Source organism: Hemiscyllium ocellatum, chromosome 27, assembly GCF_020745735.1.
Source record: "Hemiscyllium ocellatum isolate sHemOce1 chromosome 27, sHemOce1.pat.X.cur, whole genome shotgun sequence".
In the NCBI taxonomy this organism is placed as follows: Eukaryota; Metazoa; Chordata; class Chondrichthyes; order Orectolobiformes; family Hemiscylliidae; genus Hemiscyllium; species Hemiscyllium ocellatum.
Window position 1 is genome coordinate 12,072,559 of NC_083427.1, and position 27,203 is coordinate 12,099,761.

A 27,203-nucleotide genomic window follows, 5' to 3' on the forward strand; every position below is an offset into this window, starting at 1 on the left:
ATGGAAGACAGGGAGCTAAAATGGACCGAATCAAATCGTATGCAGTCCATGCTGGTGTTGTACTAAATAGTTGCTTCATAACGCAGAACCAGGGCACGTTATCAATTACGTACAATGGTTCAAATATAAAATACAAGAATACATTTTTTAGACAGCACAATGTGCAAACACTAGCTATAGCCCACGTTGCTACCTTCTCCGTACAATATCTAATTTTCAGCTTGTGGCAACAAATGGCCACAAATCGATCAAAGGTGAAAGCTACTGTTAACCACGCAGAACTGTCAATGACCGCAAAAATTAGGACTACACGGAAACTGCATACTGGTGTGATGGATAGGAAACTAAATGGGAAATAAATAACAGAAATACGATTTATAATGACAGTAACAATGATCACCAAGATATCTGCTAGCGCCATGGACACAACGTAGTAAATGATACATCCAGAGAGACCACATCTTTTTCGGTAAAGGATCACTGCCACTGCCAAATTAGCTGTAACAGAAATAATAAAGTCAGGAAATAGTGATAATTATGTTTCAGAGCGTGAGAGCAAGAAACTTATTGGTCTGACATTCCACAAAATAATTTAAACAGTATATTGCACGAAGCCTGTACTGTTGTGGTCTGATAATGAGGAGGGAACATGCCTCACACTTGCTTCAGGAGTTTCAGTAAACATTAAGACAATCATTTAATGTTACATCAATGACAAAGGAGTAAGTAATAAAGTAATATGGTACAATTTGGGTTGGATGTGATCAGTGCTTCAAAATCGATAAGCAATCAGTTATTCGGGCAAATTGCTCTGAAAATCTCATTTTTTGAAAATTTGACAATATACATTCACACTTGCACCGACATTCCAAAGTGATAATTAACATCCAGTCCCACACCATAACTGTACGACATTTATATCAAAAAAGACAATGCAATGATGCACATATAGTGAAGACAGCTCAGAGCATGGTAAATCTTCAATTACAAATGCCAGCTACCTATTAGGTCAGCCATAGTAAAAACGCCCAATAATGTAGCAGAAATCAATTTACAGACGAACCTCGATTATGCGAAGGACACAGACGGTGAGTATTTTGTTTGGTTAATCAAATACTGGATAGTTGATGGCAAATAACATAGGTAGCCACACATCGGGACCTTGTGATCTTGATTGGATCATCTAAAATACGGTTAATTTAATGATGGATAACCGAGGTAGTGAGAAGTCAAACGTACTGACTGTAGCAATGTTGGAGCACTTCAACATTTACAGCATCATAACTTTAGAAAGTTGACTCACAGTAACGTTCCTATAACACAATAATGGAACACTTTACATTGAGATGGCCGCAATGAAGAAGCAGACTCAATTGCTAAAATGCCTGAAGAGAGTAGATGTGGAACAAATTTTCTTACTGGTGAAATGATCAAGAATGATAGACAGAAAGTTTCAACAATTGAAGAAAATGGAAAATGCTGGAGAAAAATAAAAATATTATTTGCACGCGACTGCATGTTAAAGTTTGTAATACACTACCTGACAGTATAATGGATGCAGGGCCTTTGCAAGGACAGTTTTGATTTTAAAACATAACATTGTTGCATGGAAGACATCGATGAAAATTTATTAAAGACAAAAAAATTCTGAAAGATAGGGCAAATATTTCCTGGTGAAGTGAAAAGATACACCGTTTAAAAAAAAACGAATAATTGACATTACGAACAGGCTATCCATGCTGGGAAAATGGGCTCTTGTTTGGAAAGGAAACATCATGCAACAAACCAACGAGTCAGCTAATTATCCAATACTTTACCTGGAATCCCAATCGCTGCGAGCAAAGGATAGTAAATGGAAAACAACAGGCCTTTTGGTGATATGTGCATTTCGACCAGAAGTTTCAAGCACAGTCCACGTTATGCTACATTTTGCCGCATTTATAAACGATGTCAGACTCCAGGGGTTTAATTAGATGTTTTGAAATTTTTACAGCAAATACCATTCTTATTACAAAAACACAAATTAGAACATTTGCAGCTGAGCATGTTTTCATGGAGTGAGGTTGTTAAACATGTTTTGAATGAAATATATCTGGAGACTACAATGTATCTTCAGAACTTGCCAAAAGAGCTGCAGAATGCTGAAAATCAGAAACAAAAGCATAAGTTGTTTGAAAATGAGGTCTACCAGCATCAGTGCAGTCAAATCAGAGTTAACGTTTTGGATCCAATTCTGAGGTTGGGTCAATGCATCCGAAATGTTAACTTTGATTTCTCTCCACCATAGAATGGTTGAACTGCGTTTCTTTATTAAATTGCATCACCTGGATTTTGACTTCTTGGCTGAAGCAATGGAGCACTTCCCTGGTCAATGTGAGGAGTGGCAATTTGCCTTGATATTTGTCAGTAGCATAACGTTTAATCTCTGGTTAATATCCTGGGAGCAAATGAAACTTGCTGTGTAAATCAACGAAGAATCCATGTCCAGAGAAAGAACACATTCCATCATAACATTATTGAATGAATGTAAAAAAAAATGCTTATATCTGCCTTAAGCTGAAATCGAGGCACATACTTTCCAATGATTTATATTTTGACAAACACACCAAAACTCTTTCAGATGAACTTGTTATTTTGACATCACACCTGTATGAAACGGGACGAAACAGGATACTGGAAATCTGAAAAAGAAGAGGAAAAAATGTTGGAAAAATTCAGCAATTCTGCAAATAAATAATGTAGAGAGAAAGTTAAAGCTTTAACTTAGACATAACTATTTATTAACCATATACATATCCTGGCTGCAGGGCAAGTCAGAGGCGAAGATACTTCAAGAGAGTATCTCAACGACTGACCCCAGCTACAAGGCACAAGTCGACTGTCTGAGGGAATACTGCCCATTGTTTGAGGGCATCAGCAGAAACATTCAAGGAGTTTGAGGTCGTCAAGAATATTGATTTGATTTGACTTACATGTAGAGAAACACAATGAAAATTATTGCAATGCATGCGAACCAGATAATTTACAGCCTACCAAAGTACATTGGGATAACAGCAGAGAATTCAGAGTAAAGTGCTATGACAGAGAAGGCGCAGAGAAAGATCAAATATAATTCATAAGATTTCTGTTCATAAGACTGATAATACTGGGGAAAAAGCCGAGCTAAAATCTGTTGGTACACGTTTTCAAACTTTCCGTATCTTCTGCCCGATGGAAAAGATGCAGGATTGTAAAACCTGCGTGGGAAGTGATATTTAATTCTGTTGGCTGTTTTCTGGAGACAATTGGAATTTTACACAGAGTCAATGGACAGAACACTAACTTCCTTGACTGACTGGGGTAAGCTCACAACCCTATATAGTTTCTATGATCTTTCGCACAGCAGTTTTCATATCTAACAGTGATTCAGCCGATTAGGATGCTAACAGTGGTGCATGTACAAAAATTGGTAAGTCATTCTAGACATGCCGAATTTCCTTAGTAACGTGAGGAATTACCCACATTGGTGCTTTCTTCTAACTGCAGTGTCAAAGTGGATGGGCCAGAGCAGATCGTTGGTTATAATTACTCATCGCAGCGCTTGAGAGCGTCCAACTCAGCACCATTGACATAAACGGGAGCGTGATCTTCTCCCCGCTTCCTGAAGTCGATGATCACATCCTTCATTTTGCTGACATCGTTGTTTTTACATCATGCCACTGAGCTGTCTATTTCCTTGCTGTTCTAATTTGAGATCAGACCAACTACAGTAGCATTGTCAACTAATTTGCAAATGGGGTTCCAGCTGCATCTGACAATATAATCGACAGTGTATAATGAGTGCAATAAAGTGGTGAGTATGAGTTCTAAAGAGAACAATTATCGACCTGACATGCGTTTCTTTGTCTTTCAGATGGTCCAGGGCTGCGTTTCGAACCAGAAAGATGATACTCTTGGAGTCTGGTGTTTATGAATGCTACTACAAATTTTTTTAGATTAGATTACTTACAGTGTGGAAACAGGCCCTTCGGCCCAACAAGTCCACACCGACCCGCCGAAGCGCAACCCACCCATACCCCTTACCTAACACTACGGGCAATTTTAGCATGGCCAATTCACCTGAACCGCACATCTTTGGACTGTGGGAGGAAACCAGAGCACCCGGAGGAAACCCACGCAGACACGGGGAGAACGTGCAAACTCCACACAGTCAGTCGCCTGAGGCGGGAATCGAACCCAGGTCCCTGGCGCTGTGAGGCAGCAGTGCTAACCACTGTGCCACCGTGCCGCCCGTAAATCTCCTGAACATTTCAGAATTGTGGAGATCAGAGCCACTGGGCGATAGTTTTTTAAGGGAGTTTAACCTATTTTCCTTTGGCATCCAGATGACAGTTGTCCTCTTAACAAGGTGGGAATCTCACATCGCAGCAAGAAAAAAAGTAAAAATGTCTTTAAGAACTCCCACTAGCTGAACGATGCAGATCCCAAGTGCACAGTAAGGATTCCATCCAGATCAGTTGTTTTCTGTGGGTTTGTTCTCAAGAAGGCTGATATGACCTTACAGCAGTAACTTTGGGTGCAGGTTCACCTGAGACCGTTGGAGCAGGTGACAACTTTTTACTTATCTTCTCTTCAAAACGAGCATAGAATGCATTCAGCTCATCGGGTACGGATGCACTGATTCAGTAAATTGACTTCACTTCACTTTGCACCCTTTTATATCATGTAAGCCTTACCACATCTGGACTGAGACTCTGGTTTAGGCTGGTATTGTCTTTCCGTATTCATGGTGGATTTGGGAAGATTAAGATTAGAATTTTGGTATAGGTCAGGGTCACCTCAGAGTGGCAGACCAGAAGGCGTGTTGGTGCAATCTTCACAGAACACTCTTGAGGTCGGCCTGGATGACGTCACCGGCTCAGGTGATTCAACCATCACGGTGTTCCATTTCAAGCTATTTGAAGTGCTATATATTTCATCAAATGCGTTCTTCACTTCTCCATGGTGTAAAATGTCGACTGCTGTCAGGACAGCAAACGAAAATGTCCACGGCAGATAGAAGGGATGGTACCTCACTGTTTGATGTTCAAGTCCGGCAAGCAGTAACTCATCAGCTTCACCACATCGATGACCAAGAGATGTTGTTTGTAAGGCAGACCCATTCACCCTTTGACTTGCCTGAGCACACTGTATGTCAAAGTAGCCCACGTGTTGGACTCAAATTCACAAATTTTCATTTGCACCAACACCAATAATTTGGGTACTGTCTAGAAAATTCACAAAGATGTGTGTAAAGGCACATTTGAGCAGTACCTTCCAAGACCACGACCAAAACCACAGGGAAGGAAAAGGTCAGGAGCCGTTTGCAAAAAATATCACCAGCAAGTTCATCCCCAAGCCACTCACCACCCTGATAGGTAACATCATGCTTTTCCTTCAGCTTTACTGAAAACCCCGGAACTCACCTCTTACCACTAACAGCATTGTGAGTCTGCCTATAGAAAAAAAGGCATAATTTCAAGAAGGCAACTGACCACTGTCTTCTCAAGGGAATTGAATGTTGGGTCGTAAGGCATGATCAAACCACCAACTATCACGTCCTGCTTTTGAAATGAAATGCATTAAAGGAGGTTTATACCCGCTGAGATACAAAATTATGCACAGTGAAAACTCTTGTACTTACACTTTCGCTCAAACATTAACTAATTTAAAAGTGGCCAATTTCACTTTAAAAGTTATTTGTAATTGTTTAAAAACGTGGGAGATTTTGATTGGTAAATGGGATGAGTTTTTAATGATGAACATATGTGAAATTATTCTTTAGGTAAATTCATCCAGAGACTTGTGTAAAGTTTGTTTCATTATCCGAGGTACCTGACAGTGGTGTAGACTGAGTGGAATGGGAGTCCATCTGAGTCAGTCTAAATTTGCAGCTGCAACAGGGTAGGGTGCGTCGTATCTTGAAGATGAAAAATCTGCTTCGGAAGGCATTGTTTGTGGAGATTAACTGATAGTATAAAATGATAATGTCTGAAGCAGACTGTGAGCCTGAGATGGGTCAGATTTATAACTAATTCCACACTGATTCAGACAGGGAGAAGGAGCAGAATTTGCCCCACACTATCCAAGCTCGCTGTCAGCCCTCCCCCCCAAAAGCGACAACGTTTCATCTTTAATATTCCCATCTCTGTGATGCAACGACCTCCAAACCGAGTCAGGCCTTCCAATAGATGACGCAGGAGCTAAGGAGTAAGCATGGAGAGTACAGCACACTTACTAAATATTAACAACACTTACCAAACTCCTGAATGAGTGAAGTTTTCAAATTAAACATCACCTGAGAAACTGCAGCTGATACCTGCATAAACTTGCACCTTATGAGTATTTCTACTCTTTCAAAGGTGGGAAGAATATTTTTGATTTTATCAACGTTTGAACCAGGTAGTTCTTGCCTAAGAAGGTTTGAAATCCTGAAAGCCCAGTCCTCACAATGAAAAGTGACAAATGTTGTTGCCACGCAGAAAAATGGGAAGTGATAGAAAAGCACAGCAGGCCAGACAGAATCTGAGGAGCAGGAGAATCGACGTTTCCGGCAGAAGCCGTCTTCAGGCTGTACTTTTCCAGCATCACACTCTCGACTCTGATCTACATCATCTGCAGTCTTCACTCTTTCCGAAGGGACGGGAGTGTTGCGTGCAAGTCAGTTGATGGATGATCATTTGGCGCATGAAACGTGTGAGTTTATTGAAAAATATCCACATCTTTATTTGCAGTCTCACAGTTACTGGGAGTCACGTGAACTGCTTAAAGATGAGGGTATCCATGTTAAAATAAAAATTGAGTGTTGATATAAATCGAGGAACAAAAGTTGAAAGTAGATTGCTGTGTTCATAAGGAGTCACGGCTGAGATGTGGAAGATGTGCATGATGGTTTTGCTGATTCATAGGAATGAACTGTGGCCTTCAGTTTTTTTTTACCTGATTACTTTTGTATCATTCAAATTTAAAATAAACTACTCCACAAATTGCAAAGCAAAAACCAAGAAGCTCAAAAGGTTAGCAGGATTGTGGGATGCCTGTCCAGAGATCACTGAAGGTGGATGAACAGGTTAATAATGCAAAGAGGACGCTTGAGTTTTTTTTTAAAATCAGAGGTGAAAACGTTTAAACGGGCAGAGAATTAATTTCGGAATTACACAGTTGTTTTTCAGGACATAAATAAAGTAATGTATGCTTCTCTGAATACCACACTTTAAGAATGATGTGACTGCGCTGGATGGAGAGAAAGGAGATTCACCAACATTTTATCCAGAATGAAGTATTTCAGCATTGCAGAGAGGATCGATAAACTTGGAGCAGTGATTGTTGAATGGAGCCTGTTACAGAAGCCGCCTGACTTAAACATGAATAACACTGTTCGCAAATCTTGTTATTCAGTTGTTGTCCAGGTGACTGAGCAGGCACACAAAACGTCGTGTGCGTGAGGAAGACCCACTGAAGTTGTGGTTTGTGCAATGTTTCAAAGAAAGCTGCTTTATTTTCAAATGACTAATTTTTGAGGGAGGAGTAGTGACATTTTTCTCCCTCAGGCCCATTTTGGCAGTATTTACATTGAAACGAGAGAGGCCAGCATAAAGACCATGAATTATCTAATTTGCTTCCTCTCAACCTCTCTCTGCAGATCTGAGTGAGGAGAAACAAGGAGAAACTTTCTACTATGTTGCCTGCTGTAGACCATATGAACAAGCAACCTTATACAAAAGCAAGGGTGAAGCAGATACCACAGGTCGTGGACAGTTATCAGGTTGGCTGTCAGAAGCATGACCGTCTCTATGTTCAGAGTATTGGTCAATTAGAAGTCACTGATGTGCATCCTTCATCGATTGATCACATCAATAAACCATGAGCGGCTATCTTTCAACAAACTCAACATCAGTGCAGAGACCAATGAAATGAAATTACATTCAGGGACCATAGCTCATGAAGTAAGTAAAAAATGAAAAAAAGAGACAACACGCCGTGTGTACAAAACTGGCGATGGATAGGAAGTGGGATAAATGAATTGAAGGTGGGCAATTGCCTTTGGAGAGCAAGACAAGGAATCCTGAGGAGGAGAATGGGCAATCGTTGACATGAAGAAACCCTCCACGAATTGAATAACAAAAGGTTCACGTGTGGAACATGTCAAAGTCCATGCCATGATCTATCAGTGGAAATTTTGCCATCTCAACAGTCTCAACCAATCACACAGGTAATCAGCAAGATTACCACGAAGACCGAATTTTAAAAAGGTGCAACAACTCAAACATTAAGGTACATCTTCATAATAGTTTACACGCTCTATTGACAAAGATACAAACCTGTGACCACAGAGGCACATCGAATTCACGACGAATGTGACATGACACATCGCAGATGCAAAACCTGTGACCATGGCATTGATAGTTATGATCATTGACGCTCAAAAGAGAATGTGAGAGAATAGTCACATTCCATCTCGGACTGAGACGGTGGCTTTGGTGTTATCCCAAATGTAGTACGTGACAGAACTGTGCATGGATTTTTACTGCTTATGAATTGTGTGAATATCTGACAAAGCTCCAAGTTGAAATGCACATATTAATGGGACCAGAGTCTAACCCAGGTTATTGGTGGAACCAGGATGATGTCACAGAAGAACACGGGGCATGCATCAAGTTTTCTGACTTTGTTTGCTTTGCGAACAATCCACAGCAGCATAGCTTGTGCCTGCATGACCCTTCACTTACTGATTACGTACAAAAAGCAACTGGAGGGTTTTGAATATCATCAGGCCTGGACCTATACAGTTGAAAATTTATTCGCTGCTGTTTCTCTTTGCAAAATGGCGTTCTGAATTAATTAATAAAACACTGCATACATGTTTCACAAGTGTTCAAACACGAATGAACTTTTAGTTTGAGGGCTCGGGTGACAGGAAGGCATGTGTGGGCGACATGTAACATCCATGTTTCATTTAATATTATCAAAGGGTTGGAGATTTTTACAAATTAGCAAAAAAACTCAAAGGATATTGCAAACCATTCTTCAGCTCATCTCTGAATTTACTCTGTGTTCCAGCTTAGATAATGGGATTGAAACAGAAATTAAGAATCTGAAGCATACGCCCTGTTTATCCCAGGATAAAGGATGAGGCACCGTAATTCAGAACGTGAGCAATAAGCAACTTTTGCAATTCTTGAATACAGTACTGTTATAAAAATGTTCCGAATATAGCAAGGTAAAATTACCTAAAATGCCAAAAGGTATTGTGATGGATTTTTTTGCCTCCTCTCCATCTCCGAGTCACTCTGATTCTCTGCATTAGTCTGGGACAACAGTCTTTCACGGGATCTGTTGGCTGCCAGAAAATGTCTTACAGTCAGAACGTTGCTCAGTACAATCAGAGTGAATGGGAGACAGGGAGTTAAAATAGACCGCCTCAAATCATATGCAGTCCATGCTGTTGTTGTACTAAATAGCTGTTCAACAACGCAGAAACACCTTACATTATCAATTATATGCAAAGGTTCAAATATAAAATACAAGAACACATTGTTTAGACAGCTCATTGTGCAAACACTCCCTTTAGCTCACGTTGCAATCTTCTCCGTATAGTATCTATCTTTCAGTGTCTGTCAACAATTGGCCACAAATCAATCAAAGGTGAAAGCAACTGTTAACCAGGCAGAACTATCTATGAGAGCAAAAATTAGAACTCTACGGAGACGGCAAATTGGTTTGATGGTCAGGGAAGTGAATGGGAAATAAATACCAGAAAATTGATTTATAATGACAGTGACAATGATGACTAACAGACCTGCTCGCGCCATGGACACGACGTAATAAATGATACATCCAGACAGACCACATCTTCTTCGGTAAAATATCACTACCACGGACAAATTTGCTCTACCAGAAAGAATAAAGCGAGGAAATAGTGATAGTTATGTCTCGGAGCAGGAGAGTACCAAAATAACTCAAACAGCATTTTGCATGTAGTCAGGAGACTTGCGACCTGTTTTTGACTTGGAAACCTGTTTCCCACTTGTTTCATGAGTCTCTGTTAACTTTAACACAATCATGAAATGTTACAAATTTTGGAAATTTTGGAAAATATTAAGATTGATAAATCTTCAGGGCAAGACCAGACTTTATCATAGGTTCTCCTGGATACGAGAAACGAGGTTGCTAAGCCGCTGGCGAGGATATTTGCCTCCTCACTCTCCACAGGAATCGTGCTGGAGGATGGGAAGGAGGCAAATGTTGTTCCTCTTTTGAAGAAGGATCATCGAAAAATCCATGGCAATTACAAACCAGTCAGTCTTACGTTTGTGGTCAGCAAAGCTTTGGATAGAATTCTGAGGGATAGGATTTATGATTATTTGGCATCACGTCGTGCGATTTAAGGCAGTCGGCATGGCTTTGTGAGAGGCAGATCATGCTTCACGAAACTTATTGAGTTCTTTGAGGAGGTGCCAAGACAGGTAGACCACGGTCGAGCAGTGGATGTGGTGTATATGGAATTCAGAAAGGTATTGGATAAGGTTCCCCATGGTAGGCTCATTCATAAAGTCAGGAAGCATGGGATACAGGGAGACTTGGCTATCAGGATTCAGAATTGGCTGGCTGACAGAAGGCAGATAGTGGTAGATGGAAAGTATTCTGCCTGTAGGACAGTGTTGAGTGGGGTCCTGCAGGGCTGTGTACTTGGACCTCGGTTCTTGTAGTTTTTATAAATGACTTGGATGAGGAGGTTGCGGGGTGGGTTAGTAAATTTACAGATGACACAAAGGTTGGAGGTATCGTCGATAGTATAGAGGGCGACTGCAGGCTGCAGCACGACATAGACAGGATGCAGAGCAGGGATGAGAAATGGCAGATGGTGCTCAAACTGGGTATGGCGGCACCATGGTTAGTACTACTGCCTCCCAGCGCCAGAGACCCTGGTTCAATTCCCACCTAGGCAACTGTCAGTGTGGAGTTTGCACATTCTCCCCGTGTCTGTGTGGGTTTGCTCCTGTTTCCTCCCACAGTCCAAAAATGTGGAGGTTAGGCGAACTGGCCATGAGAAAGCACATGGTGTTTTGGCTTTTGCTAACAGGGAGATCGCGGTTAAGAGCTGCGAGGATTTGCTGCAGTTCTACAAATCCCTGTTTAGACCACACTTGGGATATTGTGTCCAGTTCTGGTCGTCCTATAGGAAAGACACAGAGGGTTTGCCGAGGGTTCAAAAAGGTTTACCAGGATGCTGCCTGGACTGGAGTGCTTGCCTTATGAAGAAAGTTGGATAAAACTTGGACTTTTCTCTCTGGAGAGAAGGAGGGAGAGACGATTCCTCATCAAGGTGAACAAGATAATGAGAGGAATAGATATAGTCTATAGCCAGAGACTTTTCCCCAGGGCAGGATTGACTTGTATGACAAGTCTTAGTTTGAACATATTAGGAGGAAGGTGTAAAGGAGTCGTCAGAGGTAGGTTCATTACACAGAGAGTTGTGAATGCGTGGAATGCGTTGCCAGCTGTTGTGGTGGAAGTGAAGTCATTGGAGACATTTAAGCGACTGCTTTACATGCACATATATGATAGTGAGTTGTGGGGTGCATAGGTTAAGTTACTATATTTTACATTAGGATTAAATCTCGGCACAACATCGTGGGCCAAAGGGCCTGTTCTGTGCTGTACTTTTCTAAGTTTTATGTTCTATGTTACGCCAAAGACAAAGGAGTAATCAATGGTACATTATTGTTAATTAGAGAGAATGGTGTTACCATAAGACCATAAGACCATAAGACATAGGAGTGGAAGTAAGGCCATTCGGCCCATCGAGTCCACTCCGCCATTCAATCATGGCTGATGGGCATTTCAACTCCACTTACCAGCGTTCTCCCCATAGCCCTTAATTCCTCGAGACAACAAGAATCTATCAATCTCTGCCTTGAAGACATTTAGCGGCCCGGCCTCCACTGCACTCCGTGGCAATGAATTCCACAGGCCCACCACTCTCTGGCTGAAGAAATGTTTCCGCATTTCTGTTCTGAATTGACCCCCTCTAATTCTAAGGCTGTGTCCACGGGTCCTAGTCTCCTCGCCTAATGTAAACAATTTCCTAGCGTCCACCTTTTCCAAGCCATGTATTATCTTGTACGTCTCTATTAAGTCTCCCCTCAATCTTCTAAACTCCAACGAATACAATCCCAGTATCCTCAGCCGTTCCTCATATGTTAGACCTGCCATTCAAGGGATCATCCGTGTGAATCTCTGCTGGACACGTTCCAGTGCCAGTATGTCCTTCCTGAGGTGTGGGGACCAAAACTGGACACAGTACTCCAAATGGGGCCTAACCAGAGCTTTATAAAGTCTCAGTAGCACATCTCTGCTATTATATTCCAACCCTCTTGAGATAAGAGACAACATTGCATTCGCTTTCTTAATCACGGACTCAACCTGCATGTTTACCTTTAGAGAATACTCGACTAGCACTCCCAGATCCCTTTGTACTTTGGCTTTACTAATTTTCTCACCATTTAGAAAGTAGTCTATGCTTTTATTCTTTTTGCCAAAGTGCAAGACCTCGCACTTGCTCACGTTAAATTACGTTACACACGCATTGAAATAAGCACACAAACAATATATATATATATATATTTCAATATTTAAAAATGACATATGCTCGAAACAACGGCACATGAGGTCTTTTGAGGTCAGTAATTGTATCATGAAAGTTCGTGGTCCAGATGATTTAAATAAAACAAGGAATTGCAGATGCTGACGATGTGAATCACACAAAATCAAACATTGCTGAAGAAGCTTGGCAGGTCTGGCAGCATCTGAGTTGAGAAGACAGAGTTATTATCTTTTTCTCCATAGATGCTGCCAGACCTGCGGAGTTTCAGCAGCAATTTTTGGTTTTGTACATTTCATAAAGATAATTCTTTGGTTAAATGTTTTGAAGAATTGAGCACATTCTGACACAACTTAGTGTAAGGTAATTCATAAGGTACGAAATGTAAAACTCAAGATTTTCTTCATTCCATTTATTGCCTCAATAAACACCTGACAACCACCATATCGAACTGAATCACTGACACTCCACTGATAAAGAGTGTTTGTCCATAGAGTCATCATTACACACATCACGTCATTTGACCCTTCAGTCTTCCCGGTCCATGCCGAACACAATCCCAGCCTAAACTAATCCCACCTGAATGCTCCTGTCCAATGCCCCTCCAAACCTTTCGTATGTTAATATCTTTCCAAACTTCACTTAAACGTTGTAATTTTACCCACATCCAACACTTTTTCGGGAAGTTCATTCTGCACGCGAGAAACCATTTAAGCAAAAACAAAAATCGCCTCTTTTGTCTTTTTAAATATTTCTCCTCTCACCGTCACAATACGTCCACTAGTCTTGAAGTCTCCCACCTTTGGGAAAAGACAACGACTATTAACTCTCTCTTTATCTCTCATCTAGTTTATAACTTTCTGTCATGTCACTTCTTATTCAAGTAAGATTTCTGAAAATGCACCCTTTTTCAGTGCTGCAATTTATTTTCAGGACAGGTAATGATTTCTGTACAGTAGATATTTGCTTTCAAAACGTTAACACTTATTTCCGTAAGAACTGAGTTTCAGCAGTCTTTAATATGTTCACATGTACAGTTGTGAATGTCGATGAACCAGCAGTTAACTGGAAAGAACATAGTTGGGTTTATGCAGATCGTGTTATGTACAAAGTTCAAAATTATTGTGCTATTTGCTTTAGGTACTGATTTTAATTATTTAACGAACGGGCACTAATATTTTGTGCTTATCGATATCAAGGTATTTACAATGTTTTATTCATGAAATTCGTTGTTAAATTAGATAGAATGTGACCAATGCTTCAAGTCTTATAAACAATCAGTTATTCCGGGGAATTGTTATGCAACTTTCAATGTTTATTTTTTTAAAAAGCAGACTTGCACTCTAATTCCAAAATGACAATTCACCTCCAGAATAACTGGAACACCTTCACCTGTTCGACATTTATATCAAAAAATGACAATGCAATGGTCCGCAGACGGCCAAGATCGTGGTAATTCCACATTTATACAGAACGACTACGTTTTAAGTCAGCCACAGTGAAAGCGCTTACAATGTAACAGACTCAACCATAGTGATCGCAACAATGTTGTAACATTTCAACATTCACACCAGCACACCTTTACGATGCTCACTCAGAGTAATGTTCCCAACATGCAACAGCAAAGCACTTAACCTTGAATGGTCGTGCTCACAAAGCAACTTAAATCATTAAAATGCCTGTGGAGAGTATTTGTGAAGCTATTTTTCCGACTAGTGAAATCATCAATGACGGGAGGTCAGAAAGTTGCAATAATCGAAAAATAAACGAAAATGATAGAGTGAAACCAAAATATTGTTTGCTCACAGCTATATGTTATTGTTAGGAATATACTGGCTAATAATGTAACGAATGTAATGTTTAACATTGAATTAGACTTTTGTCTTTGTGGAATATTATGCAGGTTTGAGAAGAGAATGCACGAGAATAGGAGAAAGTGAATTGTTTACTTGGAGATCGGATGAATAGAAGATGGAAAGAATGTCCTTTTTCTGTTCTCTGACAAGTCTGACAAGTCTGACAAGGAAGAGTGCAGATATAATGTAAATTAATGGACATCCAACAAATACATTATACCTGAAAGAAAATCACCTTGGAACGGAATCAAATGATATTGTAGAAAGTGTGAAATCAATGAATAACTTTCAAAATAAATGTGTCCAATTGAAACATGTTGTTCCATTAATGTGCAGAGTAACTTTAAGGTGAGTTTTATTTTTACTTTGTACCTTATAAAAGCGTTGCATAGAAGAAATCAATGGATAATGTTTGATAAAAAGTCAATTCTGTAAAATAGGAGAACTGATGTCTGATAAAATGAAAAGACACGCAATTGAAAGGAAAACAGGACAGTTTAAATTACAGACACGATACCCGTGCCGGGAAAATGTGCTATTGGTCGGAAAATGAGACATTTATAAATGTTTATAAATTGTTTATAACTAACATTTATAAATAATTACCAAACCAGCCAGTTATCTAATAATCCAAATACTTTACCTGGATCCCAATAGCTGCAAGTAGAGGATAGAAAATGGAAAGTATTAAATCTTTTGGTGATATGCGCATTGCTAAGATATGTTTTAATCAAATTCCGCTGTATTTTACTCTATTTAAAAGCAACCTCACGCTTCATGGGTTGAATTAAATAGTTTGGAAATTGAACATTAAATGCCATTCCTGTTACAAAAACACATATTGGAATAGCTGCAGCTCGAAATGTTTTGATGAAGTATAATTGTTTACTATGCCTTGAATGCAATATGTCTCGGGACTACAAAAAACCCCAAAATAACTGCGGGTACTGGAAATCAGAAACAATAACAGAAAATGGTGGAAAAACTTAGCAGATTTTGCACCAGTGACCTTTCCTCTGAACTCGACGTGAAACGTTAACTCTGAATTTATTTGAATCAAATAAAAATTCTTAACAGCTTTCCTTATAACAAACATCTTTCATATACACTAATCGTCATTTTGAGACAAACTGGATTACCTCTATTAATGGAAGCAAAACATCATACTAGAAACCTCTATAAAAGCAAAAAAAACACATTGGATACACTCAATATTTCCGAAATAAATTACGGAGAGACAAGGCTAGAGCTTTACTTTCTGCATAACTACTTGTTAACAATATAAGTACTCCGTTTGCAGGGTAAGTCAGAGTCGGAGAGTCCTGAACTGAGTACCTCAGCGTCTGACTCCCCAGAGCCTTTCCGCCGGCTACAAGGCACAAGTCGACAGCGTGGTGGTGTACTCCCTACTTGTGAAATACAGCAGCAGAAACACTAAAGAAGATTGAGGCTATCGAAGATTTTGATGTGATTTGATTTTACATTGTCACATGCAGAGAAATGCAGTGAAAGTAACTGTATTGCCTGTTAACCAGATAAATTGCACCATGCAGATGTACATTAGGGCAATAGAACAGAACTAATTAGAGTAGAACAGACAAATGAACGAACGCTGGCTTTTAGGATGGACTGGTTGTGTTCAGAACTCTCTGTAATTTCCGACGAACTTATGCACTGCAGTTTCTGTACCGAATTATGATGCATCTAGAAAGAATGCTTTCAAGGGTGACTCAAGAAAGATTGTGAAGAGGCATTCTAGACATGACAAATTTCCTTAAACTTCCGAGCCAGTTACAAGCATCGGTAGGCGATGCTTATTGCAATGTCGACGTGGATATGCCAGCAATGATCGTTGAAGGTCTTACTCGTAGCAGCTCTCGGGCACCTCCAATTAAACAGCATTCATCAGCTTCGTGAACTCAATCATCAGCTCCTCCATTTTGGTGACATTAAAAGAATGATCGTGGTCTTTATGACTTGCCACTGAGCTATGTGTTTCAGTGATGTACCATGTCTTGTCATTGTTTGAGATCCGATTCACTACGGAATTGCCATCAACAAATTTGCAGAAGCATTTCCAGCTGCATTTGGCATTAAAATTGTCGGTTTGGAAGAGCTGCCTTAAAAGGGTGAGTACACGGCCGCAAGTCAATGAATAGGAGTCTGCCCTTGGGTGTCCTTGTTATCTAGATATTCCAGTAGGGAGTTTAGGGCCAGGGAGGCCGCAAAGTTGGCGGTTTGTGTTTATGTGTGCTATGGCTGACCTCCAGAATTAATTAGTAATGTTGGACGTCAGAGCTCACTGAGTGATCGCTCTTTTGGGCACATTGTCGGACTTTACTTTGTCACAGGGATGGTAGTGGTGTTCTTCAGCAGGTGGCAAACTCACATCGTTGGAAGGAGAAGTGAACAATGTCAGCACATACTCCTACAAACTAGTCTAAGCAGAATCTAGGTGCACAGTGGGAACTTCTTCCAAAGCCGTTGCTTTCTGTGAGTTCATTTTCGGGAACGCTGATCTGACTTTGTGGCAGTACTTGTGCACCCACGACTGTTGGGGCAGGTAACATTATTTCATTGAACCTCTGTTCAAAAAGGGCGTAGTATGTATTGAGCTCATCGTGTCGGGATGTCCTGCTATCAGAGAGTCTACTTGATTTCAACTTATAGCGTTCTATATCTTGTATGGGTTCCCACAACTTGTGTGTGTATGTTTATTCAGCATTGGACTCTAGTTTAGTCCGCTGTTGTACCTTGACTTCTAGAGTGACTTTGCAAAACTCATACCTGGATTTTTTTTATGCACCTTAGGGTTACCTGACACATTCATCTCAGAACAAGACTTCTTTAGGGAGTGTAGTTTATGGTTCATCCTCCATCTCTGGTTGGGGGACAGATGGATTAACTTCCTTTGCGCACACAATCCTCTACAAATTTTCTGAGGATACCTGTGACGGTAGTCACATACTCATTTATGATGGCCGCTGATTTCTTGAATATGGATCATTCAGGTAGGAACTCCTCCATTATCTCCGACCAGCGATGCAGGACTTCTGCAGTGGATCGTCGCACTTGATTTTTTAAAATTATTTCTTGCAAGCTGGGAGAAGAACCAGTGACTTATTTTCTGATTCAATGAAGGTTTGGGTAAGGAATGGAGTGATAAGCATCTTTGATGGTTGTGTAGAAATGGTGCATGGTGTTTGGACCTCAGATAGCATAGGAAACGTTTTGGTGCTGTCTCACAGCACAATTATGACGTTTTCCTGGTTGAAGTCACTGGCAACATTGAATAATTCCTCGACTTGTTCCATCTCAAGGCTATTTGGTGCAATGCATTTTTAATCAGGTGCGCTACTCAACTCCACACATGGTAAAATGTAGCCAACTCTCAGGATAGCAGAAGTAAATGTCCAAAGCAGGTAGACAGCATTGGAATTTACCCTTAGATAATCAGGTTCAGGGACCGTAAATCACAAGGGTCATCACATCCGGGGACCAAGAGGTATTGATCTGAAGGCAGAAACATTTGCCATTTGAATTGCCCGAGGATACCTTTGAGAATGTGAATAAGCATGTGGATGAGGGTACAGCGGTAGATGTGGTGTATATGGATTTTAGTAAGGCGTTTGATAAGGTTCCCAATGGTAGCTTACTACAAAAAATACGGAGATATGACATTGAGGGTAAGTTGGAGGTTTGGATTAGGTAAAGGCTGACTGGAAGAAGACAGAGGGCAGTAGTTGATGGTAAAGATTCATCTTGGAGTGCAGTTACTAGTGCTGTTCCGCAAGGATCTGTTTTGGGACCATTGCTGTTTGTCATTTTATAAATACCTGGAGCAGAGGCTAGAAGGTTGGATGAGCAAGTTTGCGGATGATACAAAAGTCGGTGGAGTTGTTGACAGTGAGGAAGGATGTGGCAGGTTACAGCGGGATATAGATAAGCTGCAGAGCCGGGCGGAAAGGTGGCAAATGGAGTTCAATGTAGGTAAGTGTAAAGTGATTCACTTTGGTAAGTGTAACAAGAAGATGGGGTACTGGGCTAATGGTCGGATACTTGGTAGTGTGAATGAGCAGAGGGATCTTGGTGTCCATATACACTGATCTCTGAAAGTTGCCACCCAGGTAAATAGTGCTGTGAAGAAGGCATATGGTGCACTGGCTTTTATTGGTAGAGGAATTGAGTTCCGGAGTTCTGAGGTCATGTTGCAGTTGTATAAAACTCTGGTGCGGCCGCATCTGGAGTATTGTGTGCAGTTTTGATCGCCATACTATAGGAAGGATGTGGAGGCACTGGAACGAGTGCAGAGGAGGTTTACCAGGATGTTGCCTGGTATAGTAGGAAGTTCGTATGAGGAAAGGCTGAGGCACTTGGGGCTGTTTTCATTGGAGAAAAGAAGGTTTAGGGGTGACTTGATAGATGTGTACAAGATGATTAGGGGTTTAGATAGGGTTGAAATTGAGAACCTTTTTCCACGTATGGAGTCAGCTATTACGAAGGGGCTTTAAATTAAGGAGTGGTAGGTATCGGACAGATGTTAGGGGTAGATTCTTTACTCAGCGAGTCGTGAGTTCATGGAATGCCCTGCCAGTAGCAGTGGTGGACTCTCCCTCTTTATTGGCATTTAAACGGGCATTGGATAGGCATATGGAGGATAGTGGGCTACTGTAGGTTAGGTGGGCTTGGACTGGCGCAACATCGAGGGCCAAAGGGCCTGTACAGCGCTGTATTTTTTCTATGTTCTACACCATGTGGTCAAAACATTCAGTTTCTTCGGCACAAATTCATAAATGTTCACTCCCATCAACATCAGTAACCATCCATAAGATGAACAAACATATTTCCAAAGGCTCCTTTGCTCAGCACCTTCCAACTCCATAACCAAAATGCCAGAAGCCGTTTGTGATAAACAACATCAGGGAGTTCACTTCAATCCACTCATGAAACCTGATTGAAAGTACATTTCTCTTCCTCCAACATCACTGGGTAAAAGCAGCAGAACTCACCCCTCACACCTTCAACAGCATTGTGCGTCTGCCTATAGATAAAGGAATGCAGCCGTTCAAGAAGGCAACTGACCACAACCTTCCCAAAGGGGTGGACAATCAGTTATGGTACAATCAGCGACAATTACCTCCTTTGTTTGAAAATAAATTCTCTGGAAATGCATTTAATTATGCTTCTGTTCATCCTGATATGAAGTTATGGAGAGTGAAAACGTTCGTATTTACATTTTCTCCCAAAGAATAGCCAATTTCAAAATGGTCAATTTCAGTTTAAAATATCGTTGCAATTTTTTTATTTAAAGGAACCTCTTGAATTGCCTTAATATTTGAATGTTCATGATGAACTGAAGATTAAATTTTCCAAGTAAATTCATCCATAGATCTTTGCAAAGTTCGTTTCTTTATCTGAGGTACCTAACAGTGTTATGGATTGTTGTGGAACTACATTACATCACACTCTGTCGAAAAATGAAAGCTGTTACTGGTTAGGTGGTGCCGTTTGTGGAAGATGAAAGATCTGCTTCTGAGGCAGCGATTGTGGAAATCCATTGATAACTTAAAATATGATATTGACTGAAGAGGGGTGTGATCCTGTGATGCCACAGCTGTATCGGGTTTCACACTGGATGAGATAGGGTCAAGCAGCAGTATTTGTCCTACACTCTCCAACTCTCAAGATCATACTATCGCTGAGATGCAATGTCCTCAAATCCAGGAAAGACCTGTCCTTCAATCTATGTCAGACCTCCCAATAGACGAAGCAGTGACTTAGGGAACCGCATGCAGAGTTTTCCATACTCACCAAACATCCAAGCAACACTTCCACAATTTCCGAATGAGTTAACTTGTCATTAAACTACACGAAAGAAACCTCCGCTGAGAAGCGTTTAAACTTGCCTCTCGTGAGCGTTTCTTCTCTTTCGAAGGGAGAAAAAGCACTTTAATTCTGTTAATGTTTTCAGCAAATAGTCCTTCGAATCTTTTACACCTGGTAAGTCAAGTCCTCAAAATAGCGAGTGACAAAAATTGCTGACACACATAACAGGAAAAGTGAAAAATCACACAACACCAGGTTAAAATCCTGCAGGTCTAATTGGAAGCGCACTAGCTTTCGGAGCGACGCTCGTTATTCAGGTGATTGTGGAGGGCTCAATCGTAATTTATAGCAACAATTTGCAGTGTGGTGTAACTGAAATTATACATTGAAAAATTGATTGTCTATGAAGCCTTTCATCTGTGAGAATGCAGTGATAGTTTCACTTCTTTCATGTGTAAATCACAAAACCTTTTTTTTTTAAGTTTCATTCTTGGGTTAGCTGTTAACAATGGGTGATAGCTAGACAATATGTTGAAGGTCTTAGCCCCCTGTGTTCTCTGTCTATGACCTGATGTTTAGATTGATTCTAATCCAAAAAGTAAGATAACAGAGTTTTACATAACTTCATGCAGTTTTTGAGCTCAGAGTCCTACATGAATGTATGCAGTTTTTGAGCAAAGTGCAGCGTAACTCTGCAAGTACAAATTCACCCCACAAAATATATGTGTGCATGTGGGTCTTCGTCTGTGTGTGTGTGTGTGTGTGTGTGTGTGTGTGTGTGTGTCTGTCTGTCTGTCTGACTGTCTGTCTGTCTGGGGTGGGAGTTGTGATTGTGAGAAAGTGCCTCTGTGTGTGTGTGCGCGTGTGTGCGCATGTGTGTGTGTAGTGAGTGCAGAGTGTCTGTGAGGGGTGCATGTGTGAGTGTGGGAGTGTGTGTGTCTGTACGGATGTGTCATACCCCTCTTGGGATCTCTCGTGAAGAATGAATCAATCTTAGAAATATCTACTCCAATGTAGCTGACCATTGCCGTTTACGTAGTACTTGTTTCAGGACACTACCAGCATAGACAATTTGCAGTTTTGTTGTGCTCCCAACACCAGCGCTTATATCGAGTTCCATTCGTGTGTAGGCACTATATTTAACTTTTCTATTAACAAACTAAAAGTACACAGCACAACGGTCAGAATCAGCGAGAGTTGAAGTTTTACATCTGACCTAGAAATGTTACTTGAGTACATGTTATGCACAAACTTAGATGGGGAGAGAGGGAGTGAAAGTGAAACTGAATGCCTGTGAGGTTTTGGAAACTACTGACTGCATAAGGTGATGGGACGTGGGCGAATGGTGATGGTGTGACCTGTTTCCTGACTGAGTGCTTACGTTGGTACATTCATTGCTCCCGAGCAAACATCCATAAAGTTCTTTCAAAGCGGCAGATGGGGTGATATGACCTATTTCTGTGCTGGCAGCTTCCTGTTTTCACTAGCCTAAAGCAACAAAAAAACTGTGAAAGCTGTAATTCAGAAACAGAGAGTACATTTGCAGGCGAAACTCAGCATGTCTTGCATCATGATGGAGGTAAAGCCAATTTAATATTTTGATTCCCGTGAACATTCATCAGAGAACCAGTCTGTTGTGTCTTTTATACATAGGAAAATTACGTGCACTTTTGCACTGTAATTCTGAATCTTGGAGCAGTGTACGGCAGTGAGTCCCAAATGGAGACTTACGTGGGCTATGCAGTCCTCAAACTTACCTTGCAGCAGCTGAGTGCCTGTACAGGATGGTCTGTAGGCTTGCAGTGGATTATGGACCACTATTGACTGGGGACGGGTGCGGCAAATCAGACCACACGTTGTGGTCTTCTGCTGAGATAGTGCAATTCATTTTTTATTAGATATTTATTGAACTGGCTGCAACGACAATCCTCTAACGGATAAGATTTATGAACATCTGGATAGGAATAACGTGATCAAGGATAGCCAGCATGGTTTTGTGAAGGGCAGGTCGTGCCTCACAAACCTTATTGAGTTCTTTGAGAAGGTGACTAAGGAAGTGGACGAGGGTAAAGCAATAGATGTTGTGTATATGGATTTTAGTAAGGCGTTCAATAAGGTTCCCCATGGTAGGCTAATGCTAAAACTACGGAGGTATGGCATTGAGGATACATTAGAGGTTTGGATTAGGAATTGGCTGGCTGGAAGGAGACAGAGGGTAGTAGTTGATGGACTATGTTCATCTTGGAGTGCAGTTACTAGCGGTGTACCACAAGGATCTGTTTTGGGACCATTGCTTTTTGTTATCTTTATAAATGATCTAGAGGAAGGGCTTGAAAGCTGGGTAAACAAGTTTGCGGATGACACAAAAGTCGGTGGAGTTGTGGATATTGAGGAACGAAGTGGTAGGTTACAGCGGGATATAGATAAGTTGCAGAGCTGGGCAGAAATGTGGCAAATGGAATTCAATGTAGCTAAGTGTGAAGTCATTCACTTTGGTAGGAGTAACAAGAAGATGGATTACTGGGCTAATGGTAGGCTACCTGGTAGTGTGGATGAGCAGAGGGATCTTGGTGTCCATGTACACAGATCTCTGAAAGTTGCCACCCAGGTAAATAGTGCTGTGAGGAAGGCATATGGTGTACTGGGCTTTATTGGTAGAGGAATTGAGTTCCGGAGTCCTGAGGTCATGTTGCAACTGTATAAGACTCTGGTGCGGCCTCATCTGGAGTATTGTGTGCAGTTTTGGTCGCCATACTATAGGAAGGATGCGGAGGCATTGGAACGAGTGCAGAGGAGGTTTACCAGGATGTTGCCTGGAATGGTACGAAAATCTTATGAGGAAAGGCTGAGGCACTTGGGGCTGTTCTCATTGGAGAAGAGAAGGTTTAGGGGAGATTTGATAGAGGTGTATAAGATGATTAGGGGTTTAGATAGGGTCGACACTGAGAACCTGTTACCGCTAATGGAGTCAGGTTTTACTAGGGGACACAGCTTTAAATTAAGGGGTGGTAGGTATAGGACAGATGTTAGGGGTAGATTCTTTACACAGCGGGTTGTGAGTTCATGGAATGCCCTGCCAGTAGCAGTGGTGAACTCTGCTTCTTTATGGTCATTTAAGCGGGCATTGGATAGGCATTTGGAAGTTATTGGGCTAGTGTAGATTAGGTAGGATTCGGTCGGCGCAACATCGAGGGCCGAAGGGCCTGTACTGCGCTGTATCTTTCTATGTTCTATGTATGTTCTATGATATCGGATTGACAACTTTTTTTTAAAATCTGTAAAACAATGCAACTGCTTTTTATTGCTCTTTTGTCGCCATGATTGTACCTCGGTATTTGTTTCTAACCTGGTGCCAATGCCAGGCAGACACTGTGAAAGCTTTTTTAAAGCTTTTTTGAAAACAACGTCTACAATGGAGTACATATGACTATCAAGGATATCCTATTCTATTCTACTCTGTTCCGCAGCACCTCTGCACTCCGCTGCTAAGGCCCCTCCTTTCTGTGCCGTTACTCAATAATCACTACTGCTTGGGGATCATTGTGCTTCTATTTAGACTGGCAAATGCAGCATTGTTCTGCTTTCATCTCCCTCTTCTCGTGCCTCTCTTCGACACTGCTCTCACTGGTTCACTTTTTTTAATCACTCCTGTATACTCCAAAACGTGTGTATTGCTCTCCATAAACTAACTGTTGTCGCTCTTCAGTAAAGTATATTACTTTAAACCAGCAACAGTCTATGGTTGCACTGTTTTGACTTATCAGGCTACCAAATTAAATTGCAGAAATGCACTGCAGGGAAGTGAAAGAAACGTCACCTTTCAAATTAACGTGGCATTTCTGATATACAAATCCAATCTTCCAATGAATCTACAAACTTGAAGCGATGCCTTCAACACTTCATTCACGTTATTCAAGGTATAGCGCTCTTTAGTATTGCTTTCGCCGCGGGTATTATCTCCAGCCTGCTCTGTCATTTAATAAATCCATCACTGGCAAACAATCAAAACTCCAAGTTCATGCTGAAACGGCGACAGGACAAATAAACACTGCGTTGCCGGCGTGAAAAGAGCAAGGCAGTGAGACTGCTGAGTTGCTGCTGCCACGCACCAAGACAGAGGCAACATGTCAAATTATCACCTGTGCAACTATATCCGTTCTGATGTTTTATTGGAGTAGCATGAACAATGTTTGTGTGTGCTGTAGTGGCGCAGTGGTGAACGGGAGGATATGAAAACCATTCGGATCTCCCTGTACACGTCAATCCCTCCCGATTGTATTTCTCATGTTCACTGATTTTAGCTTTTTCAATTCACTTAGTGTCGTGTAGAAGTTCCCACACAACTGTTACTTAAGCCAGACGAGTGGGCAAGGAAGTGGTAGATCGAGTACAATAAGGAAAATTGTGAGTTTATACATTTTATTGGGAAGAATGGAGGTGCAGATTATTTTCTAAAAGCTTTCTAAATCTGAAGCGCAAATAAATTATGAGTCCTCACTCAGGATACCTCTTCGGTTAATATGCATATTTTAATTTGCCAATTAGGAAGGCCAATGCATCGGTAAAATTCATTTTGGGAGGGTGGAATGCAGGAGTCTTGATACATACTGTTAAGGCAGTATGAGGAGATAGACAGATCGGGTTTGGAATATCGTGAGCAAGTTTAGTTTCCTTGTCAGAGTTTTCGTGGGGGTTCAGAGATTAGCAGGAGCAATTCCGGGAATGAATGGTTTGTCATTTGAGGAGTGGTTGAGGACTCTGGAACTTAACGCGATGGATTTTAGAAATATGAAGGAGATATCATTCAAGCTTAGAGAATACTATGAAGCCTGGGGAGAGTGGAGTTGAAAAATTACTATTCAGTAGCAAATGAGACGAATCTGTTGAGGCACATCCTGGGAGAGAAAGTATAATGTTTTAGAGCAAAGATGTGGAAGAATCTCTACAATCAGATGGTGCTGAATCTGTGAAATTGATTGTTGCAGAAGGACTGTGAAGCTCAACTTATTGAGTGTCGTTCATCCAAGTGACTGAGGACATAGGTATGCAAATTTTTGGGAGAGACTGTGAGGTGTTTGATTAAATTGATACAGTTAGGACAAGGTTTTAGAAATGTTGGACGGCTTCAAAGTGCATAAATCTCACGGTCCAGATATAATGTGTCACAGCCTGATGTACCAGGCGAAGGAGGTGATTGAAGAAACACTGATGTTTTAAAAATAAAATCTCTGCACGTCGCAGAGTACAGGAGAAAGATTCATGTGTTTTTGATACATATGAAGGGTATCAGAGATAAGCCAGAGAACAACAGAGCAGCGATTCACACATCAGTGGTCAGGAAACTGCTGCAGGTAATTCTGAGGGACAGCGTCTATCTCCACTTGGAGAAGCAAAGACTGATCAGGACAGTCAGCAAGGGTACACCTTGATGAAATAATGTGCTATGTTATTTCTTCCATTGAGACTCTCGATGCTCACATCCAATAGAAGTCGCATGAACACGGGGCATAAATGTGGAATATACAGGTCTCAATTCAGGTTAATTAACTGTTATCTAGACGACTGAGCAGGCCAATGAGATCTCGTGAGTGTGAGGATACATGGGCGAGGGTATGGCTTTTTCTGCTGTGTTACAAAGACTTTAATAACAAATGAGTAATGCCTGAGTGAGGAGTAGTGATGTTCTTCTTGCAGGACCAGTACTGGGAAAATTAGCAAAAACATTTCCAAAGACTCCATGATCTCAGCAGTCATTTGGTTTATCCAAACCTCTTACTGCAGATCTGAGTGACGATAAACGAACGGAAATTTACCACTAATTTGCCTACACTGGACCAGATGGACGATCAACCTTAGAACAAGAACAAAGAAGGAGAAAGAAAATTGCAGCGCGAGAACAAGCCCTTCATCGCACCCCCATTCCCAAAACCTCACCCATCTAGATCCTCTATCTAGATCTGCAAAGATCTGTATCCCTCTGCTCTCTGTCCCTTTAGCTATCTGTCTAGATATATCTTTAATGACGCTGTCGTGCCAAGCTGTACCAACTCTGCTGGCAATGCATTACTGGCACTTACCACATAGGTAAAAGCGAAGGTGAAACAGCTGCCTCAGGTTTTTGGAAATCGTCAGATTGGCTGTCAGAAGCATTCTCGACTCTCTGTTCAATGTGTAGGTGTACTGGTGGTACCTGATGTGCAACTGTCATTGATAGATCACATGCATGAGCTATGCCTGTCACACCATAATGTCCATGATTCACTACTCGACCAATCAGGGCGAGACGAATGAAATTCATGAGCACTCAGCGATCATCGAACACGGTAAACATAAAAGCTGAAAGAAGAGACAAAATGCCATGTGTACTGTTTCTTATACCTTAATCAGAAGAGGGGAGGAAATGGGATCGATGAATGCAGAGTGGTCAATTGATATTGCAGAAAATGAGAAGAAGATGGGCAAAAGTTGAGCTGAAATAACCATCCACAAATTAAAGAACAAAACGCTCAGACATGGAGAGATGTCAATTTTCAGGTCTTGATCTGTTATTGGAAATGTTGCCCTCTCTAAACACTCAAGCTATCACATAGGCAATCAGCAAGTTTTATTCAAAGGTTGACCAGTTCTGAACATGAGAAACATCTTAACAATTGTTTGTACCCTCTAGTAACGACGATGCTATCCTGCAGGTGCATAGGTGCATCCATTTCGTGACTGCCTGAGATATTCAGGCGCCGAAATTCCCACAAGAGAAGTGATAGTTATGGTCGTTGGTACTCAGATGAAAAAGTCAGAGAATGGCAAAGTTTTAATTCCGACTGAGACCGTGGCTCTGGTGAGATCACAAGGGCAGCACAAGGTACGCTGAGATTGCTCATAAATTGTATGAATATCTGACA